Genomic DNA, 7,860 nt, shown 5'->3' with positions numbered 1-7,860 from the left:
CATAATAAAACATGTGTGAGTTCTAAAGAACATAGTGAGTTGTCATTCCTTTAAAATCACAACAATCACACTTGAGTTTCCCTTTAGATTACTTTGTAATAGGACAGTTCACCTATCTCGTTGGCGTAATATCTTCCTCACACAAATTGACTTATATTTGGCACATACCCCTCTATGATACCATCACCCATTTGATTTAATAACTTGAAGGTAGAGGTTCTATGTGCAGCTATACGAATCCTACAGCTTGCACTGATAAGATTTCTTAGATGCAATCTCATTAACAATTGATCTCTTGGCAGGTTAACCCTTGTAGATTCTTTCTTCACCAACTGACTTCACGAATTCATATACATCTATTTCCACTAGAGGGAAACTTTGTGGGTGCTTTCCTGTTGACCGATGAAACATGACCCCCAGAAGATATTCATAACATATCTTGCACTGCTAGTTACATAACCCAATCTTTGCAAGTAGACCCTGTTGCAAACTGTTATCAGCGATATGTCCTAATGATCTATGTAATTAGATGTAGTAGATTAAACTAGTTTTCATATTTTGGGAGCTCGAACGTGAGCATTTTAGTTAAGTTTCAATTAGATTTCCATAAGTATTAGTTAAGTTAATAAAATGTGTAATTTGAGTCCTTTATTGACCTTAAGGGCCAAATGAGGCCTAAGGGTGAGCTGATATACTTTGTGAGTGTGCAATAGACCATTAGAAGGCACATTAATTCAATATTGATCATTATGTTGCAACTCGAAGCATGCGATGTTGCAACATAGAGAGTAGATTAGAAGAAATCCAAGACTGCCTTCAATATCGCGACACAGCCTGAGGATGTCGCATCATACCTTGAGGATGTCGTGACATACCCTCAATGTCATGACACAGGACCTAGTGTGTTGCCACATTGCCACTGTACGGGAAATAATTACGAGCCAAGGGCATTTTGATCCACACACTCAAATGTTAAACACGAGGATGACAGCTGACCTAGGGTTAAGGATGACGACCACCCTAAAGTTTATAAATAGGCTCATCTGGCACATGTTAGACACACATTTCATATTGTATATTTTTCTCTTTAGATTGAGTCTTTAGTTTTTCCTCTTTTCTTAGGTTTTAGATTTATGTTCTTGTTTTTTTACTTTTATGAAAAAATTAGATTCTAGAATTACTGTCAAACTTGTGAGAATTCTATGCTTAATAAAATTAGGCTTTTCTAAACTCTATTCCAGAATTGTTCTTTATGTTCATCTTTCATTCAAGTTATATTGTTTATTAGATCCATGAGGAACTAATCCTCCTGTGGGAGATTAGCGAGTGGAGGTATGAATAATTAACTGTTTTGTAGGGATTTCTTAACGGATAGCAGTTTAGGAAATGAAAAATCTAAACCCTAGGCCTGGCAACCCTAGGAAGTCATTAAGGCAGGAATTAACCCATTTTTTGTATGGCCTATCCACAAAAAACTTAACCCTGAACCAGTCTGGACTGTGAGGTCAGAAGATAAGTAGTTCTCACTAACTCAGTCTTTTAGTGGATGTATCAGAAGATCCTACTAGGGATTGACTAGTTGATTGAAGAAGAAAACCTGAGGCGATAATTGATTATGAATAACAAAGCAAGCTAATCACCCATACCCAGATCTGATACATATTCGATTTTAGATTTCTTATTTTTCATTTATTTAATTTCATTTCTTATAATTTTTAGTATAGTTTATCAAAACCTCTTTTTAATTCTTCGTATTATAATTCGGTTAAAGTTCTAGTTAGATCTATTTATATTTAAATTAAAATTAATTTAGTGCTCGCCTCCCTTGGGTATGATCCTCAGAGTACTTACCTACTCCGTTGTAACCATATTACAACTTGACCTATATACTTGCAAATATTGCTTTTCCCATCTTTTGTGCAGATTTCTACTCTAGACGTTGGTACGTCCAAAGACAGTGAAGTTGTTGGTAATGTTGCTAGGGAGGCAACATCACTAAATGAGTTTTAATTTTTACATACTAATAGAATAGTTAGGAAATTTTTAGGTTATAGTTACAAATTTAATTTTCTTGTTTTCTACTAATTTTAACTTTTTGGGTTTAGTGTAAGACTCGTACTAAGGGAACACCTATAGAGCCAATGATAGATCCAAAGGGAATAATCAGATGAAATCATTAGCAAAAATAGCAACAACAACAGCAGCCAACGTAGAACCAGTTGCCTGCTGGAGGGAATCTATCACCACACGGGAATCTACTGTTAAACGAGGTTAACAATAACAATCTAGAAGATCCACCACCACCACCACAACTACCTGTAAATATAAATATGGTGCATAACGAGAGGCACTCTAAAAAAGTATGTCTTACCAAATATGGATATGGTTCAAGGGAGTATAACGAGGCCAGCTATCACGGCCAATAATTTCAAGATTAAGCTAGCTATGATCTAGAATAATTTTTAGTTCGCGGAGCAATGATAGAGGATCCATGTTAACATTTAAAACGGTTCCTCCAAATTTGTAATACCTTTAAATAAATGGATCCTTGATGACGCTATTTGTCTTCAGTTGTTCCCTTTTCATTAATCAATAACGCCTTTCTGGCTAGATTCATAGCACCAGATCAATCACGACATGGGACGAACTTGCAGAAAATTCCTACAAAGGTTTTTCCCCATTAGCAAGAAGGTCCAGCTAAGAAGGGAAATTTCAATGTTCAAGCAGTTTGAAGGGAAATCTTCACAAAGTATGGGAGTGTTTATGACACTAATTCAAAAATGCCCATACCATGGATTGCTTGAGTTGTTACAACTGCAATTTTCTACAACAGGTTGGATGTGCATTGGAGGTCAGGATTAGATAGAGCAGCAAGGGAGCCTTATTAAACAGAACGTAAGAGGATGCGTACAATTATAGAAAGTATAGTGATAATTCCTGTAGTAGCCAACTGAACGTTATACATATGGCCAAATACCATATACAGTGAAGTTGTTTTGGAAGATGATAGATATAACAGTTAGCAGACAAAATCAACCGAATAGAGGCTAAAAAGAATGCACCATCTGTTTACAGAGGAGGCAACTGGTCTTCCACTGTAAATCCATCGAGGATGTGAACTACATCGAAAATAGGGTAAAATCCCTATCGAATACATACATCCCAGATGGAAAGATCACTCGATCTGATGTGGGCTTGAACCAAGTAAAAATCTACTATCAACCTCCTTATTTATGAAACCTCAAGAAAGGGCCAACCCGAATGACCGTATTGTATGTGGTCAATGTTTGGATAAAATTGAGGGAGAGATGCAATCAATGAGAATAGATGTAAGCAGGTGTAGTCTGAGTGCACCAATTCAACAAGAACATGACTAAACTTGAATATCAGATGAGCTGATTGATGAGCATGATGGGTGATATAAAAGACAAATTGGCACAAGTATTCCTATTCATATGAAATAATCCTCGAAGATAAAGAAGAAGCACGTGAAGAAATAGCACTCCGATCGGGTAAAGTACTGAGTGCCAGAACCTAACTCGAGAGGTAATATAAAGAATACAGATGATCTTCAATAAGAACCTCTAAAAGCTAAAGATGAACTGAAGTCAGAGGAAGTAGTTACGCCGATAGTTGAACCAGATATAGAACAACTAAAGATTCTACCATTGCAAAATATTGTTCCCTTCAAGGCTAGAAGAGAAGCAAAGTGGGATGAAAACGAGTTTGTAAGTTTTCTAACTTGTTCAAAACGTTAAATGTCAACCTGCCTTGATTGAATTAATTGAGAAAGTTCCTAAGTGCGCCAAGTTTTTAAAGGAATTATGTTTAAGCATAGGAAAATTAAGGTAGGTGAACAAGTTAATATAAGTGTTTCCTGTAGTGCTATTATTTCATGATAGGTTCCCCAAAAATTGAAAGACCCAAGAGTTTTACTATTCCCATTGAGATAGGAGCATTCATTTTAATAGAGCTCTATGGACCCAAGAGCTAGTATCAATTTAAGCATTTATCTATTTATAAAAAAAACTTGAGTTAGGGGACCTTAAAAATACCCAATAACACTACGTTAGTCAAAAGATCCTCAGGCATCCGAAAAGAGTACTAGAAGATGTGTTAGTCAAGGTGCACATTTTATCATTCTGAAGGATTTTATAGTTCTAGACTTTGAGAGATCGAGAATACCAATCCTGCTAGGTAGACCTTTTCTAGCCACATCAAGGTCCAATATCGATTTAGAAAAATGACCTAACCATGAAAAATAATGGTGAGACCGAAACTTTTAAGTGTGGTCACCAAAAAATCGAGGAAGGTAGGAGGAAGCCAGGGGAGCATTGCAATGAATTATCTATTTCTAATAATCTTGAGTTAAGGGACATACTTCCTTTAATCCATGCAGTCAAAAAAATAGGTTAATGAAATAGATAAGTGAACAAAGGTGAAACAGCACAACAGGCGATGGACTAATACTAATAGAACTAGAGAATCATCCTTTTGTGAATTAATGATGTTGTCGGATGAATCCGACAGTAAAACTTGAATATTTAAATTAATATTTAATTTTTGTAATTAATGTATACTTAGCTAACGTTTTAGTCTAGATTTTATTTTTTATTAAACTTATGTTTATAGAAACCGTAACACTTTAGAAATTAGAATCTTGGTTGAAAATAGAGCCAGTGTCGCAACACAGTAAGCCCATGTCACAACATCAAGGCAGATTGACGAAATAGAGAAAATCTTTTGATCTCGCGACATAGCCTTTGTGTATTGTGACACTGGAGCCAGTATACCAGAAATCCAAAAGTCCAGTGTGTGATGTGACATCGAACCCCAATGCTACGACAATGGCAAAATGACAGGGATCAAGTGCTCGCCTTAGATTGAGTCTTAGTTTTCCCTTTTCTTAGGTTTTAGATTTCTAATCTTTAAATTCTTCATATTAATTTAATTAAAGTATTAATTAGATCTATTGTGTTTAAATTAGAATTAATCTAGTGGCTTGCCTCCCTTGTGTACAATCCTCAGAGTATACCTATTCTGTTGTAACTATATTACAACCTAACCCGTAGACTTGTGGACACAGCTTTTCTCATCTTTTGCGCAGGATTTCTACTCTGGACATTGGTACGTCGGAAATGGTCACCTAACGAATTTTGATTCATATTACAATTGTAACACCCCGAACCCGTAACCGACACCGGAGTCGACACGAGGTGTTACTGACTTTAACCCCTTACAAAATTTATTTTCCAGACACTGCCCAATCTGGTACTAGTCGTTTTAAAAACATATCTTGAGTCTAACTCAAAACATTTGTATTCCCAGAAATAGACTCAGTCCCATATGATTTTCTAGAATTTTTGGTTGGCCAATAGTCGATTGCAAAGGTCTCCATGTTCAGGACGACTACATGACCTTCCATACGACTGATATCCCCACACGGGCTTCTACTGATGCGTTGTCTATGAAAACTAGACTCGAGGAATCGTACTAGGACGACCCTAATTTCTCGGTTAATTGATGAATTTCCAATCAGCGGATCAGATCCCATAAAGACCATATCATATGATCTTTTCGTTACTTCCTCATGAAAGCAGACTCATCGAGCTTCGATTACATAATTTATTCATCAATTAATTCCACTCCTACTATTTTAGTGATTTTTAATCTCATGACACTGCTGCTGCCAGCGTCTGTTACGAAAGTAACTAGGTCCATCTCATGCCTACCCTTGATCCAACTCAATCGAACATTCGTGCCATTTTCGCATGGCTTAAAGTTTACATGCCAAAATTCAAACACAACGTAATAGCTTATACATGCCAAAAATGTTCTTCTAAGCCAACTAAGAAGAAAATACCAAAACTTGCTATCCGGTGTGATGACTTCGATGACGGCCTGACCCCGCAAAAATAGATGAGTCCAAGCAACCTATAATGGGTGACAAGGAAACACCGAGTGAGTTTATAACTCAGTAAGTCAAAAGCAATGCACTACCATCCATCAATAACATTATCACAAGAGGAAACAAAATGGAACGAGACAATTTACTCCATCCATACCGAACCATCCCATAGTTCCTCAACCTATCGATTCAATTTCATACCAATTTTATGCATTCACAATCCACATACTCATCAATAGGATATTCGAGGCATTTTCATAAATCATTTTATTTTCGTTACAAACATACAACTAAACGGCCTTTCACCCATTCTACGATAAATTTTATGTACGTGACTTCAAGTATATTTCACATAGGTTCAACTTACCGAGCTCAACACCAAGTATAAGCATAGCACTATTAGCCATGTACTCAAGACACTTACCCGATCCGCTGTCCGCGATCGACTCAATAGTGTCGCACACATAGTGTCCATAATGATTCACGAATGTATATTGAGCCCGCACACTCAGTGCTATATAATCATCTCGCACACTTAGTGCTACGTAATTAAATCGCACACTTAGTGCTACATAGTCAAACTCGCACACTTAGTGCCGCATGGTCAATTCGCACACTTAGTGCATCATATTCATTTCGCACACTTAGTGCAACATAGTCATATCGCACACTTAGTGCTATACAATTTAATCCCGCGCACTTAGCGCCAATCTCATGGTCATAAATGGTTATCCCGCACGTTTAGTGCCGAGATCAACAACTCAGTACATCTTACTCTTTTCTTTTCATTCAACAATTTCATCATCATATACGTACATGCATATATATATATATGTATATTTATTCATTCCATTCAGCATCAATACCTAAACATTATGACCATTTGAAATAACACCAACTACATGCTTAATGACTTACCTCGTGTTGGGTAAGACGGTTCCAACTCGGCTACTCGATAACCTTTTCTTTGCCCTTGCTCGATTCACCTCCTTTAACTCCTTGAGCTAAATCAATAATTAAACTAGTTTAACCACCTTGCTAAATATTTACAATCCGATTTCACATGTATATGTATGTTAGTATATTCGGCTAATAACCTCATGCAACTACCAAAGCCGAATCAACTAAATATACTTATGAATATATATATATCATCATCGAAATCACTAAGTAGACATCAATTTAATTCCAAGCAAGTTCCGAATCAACCACTAAATCATGACAATCATGATAATACCATTACAGAACAACCAAAATCTAAGACAATAGGAATCACATACAATCCAAAAACAAAGACCAGGCCGAAATGCACATATAACCACATAACAAAAATATGAACCTTTGGTGCCTAACAGCTTAACACCACAAATTAAATCAAGAAACTCACTCCATCTATAACAACCCTCAATACCCTAAAGCATCAAAAGACACATCAAAGAAATACAACCATCCATGGCCGAATGTCATCTCTTAACTTTACAAAAAGAGAACATTGCCATGACTAGCTCATACGAGGCCACTCCAAAGTAACAAAGATTTCAATGAAGAGCATAACAACCTTAATCCACTTAAAGGACCACCTTGCCGAATCTTGCTTCCTCTTCTTCCCCTCTAGTTATGAAACAATTGCCAAAAGAACGCACAAACAATGAACACTCCCTTTCTTCCTCCTTAATTAAGCATTCAAATCCTCCTTCAATTTCATGCCACATACATCAAACACTCCTCCCTAAGGCCAAGCGAATGGCGACTTTTTTCCCAGTTTTTTTTTCGCCTTCTTTTTCTTGGGGTTTTCCCTAGGAGATGGCAAGTATGACACCCATTTTTAATAATAAAATATAATAATATAAATAATTAAAAAAACATATGTTGTTACGAAAAGAAAACATATTAATGAATAGTGGAGCATCATCATCCTTTCCGGAACCACCATAGAATTTGGGCAATTTACA

The sequence above is a fragment of the Gossypium hirsutum genome, chromosome D05, assembly GCF_007990345.1.
Source record: "Gossypium hirsutum isolate 1008001.06 chromosome D05, Gossypium_hirsutum_v2.1, whole genome shotgun sequence".
Taxonomy (NCBI): Eukaryota; Viridiplantae; Streptophyta; class Magnoliopsida; order Malvales; family Malvaceae; genus Gossypium; species Gossypium hirsutum.
The sequence above is the reverse complement of the archived record's forward strand: the minus strand, read 5'-3'. Positions refer to the sequence as shown.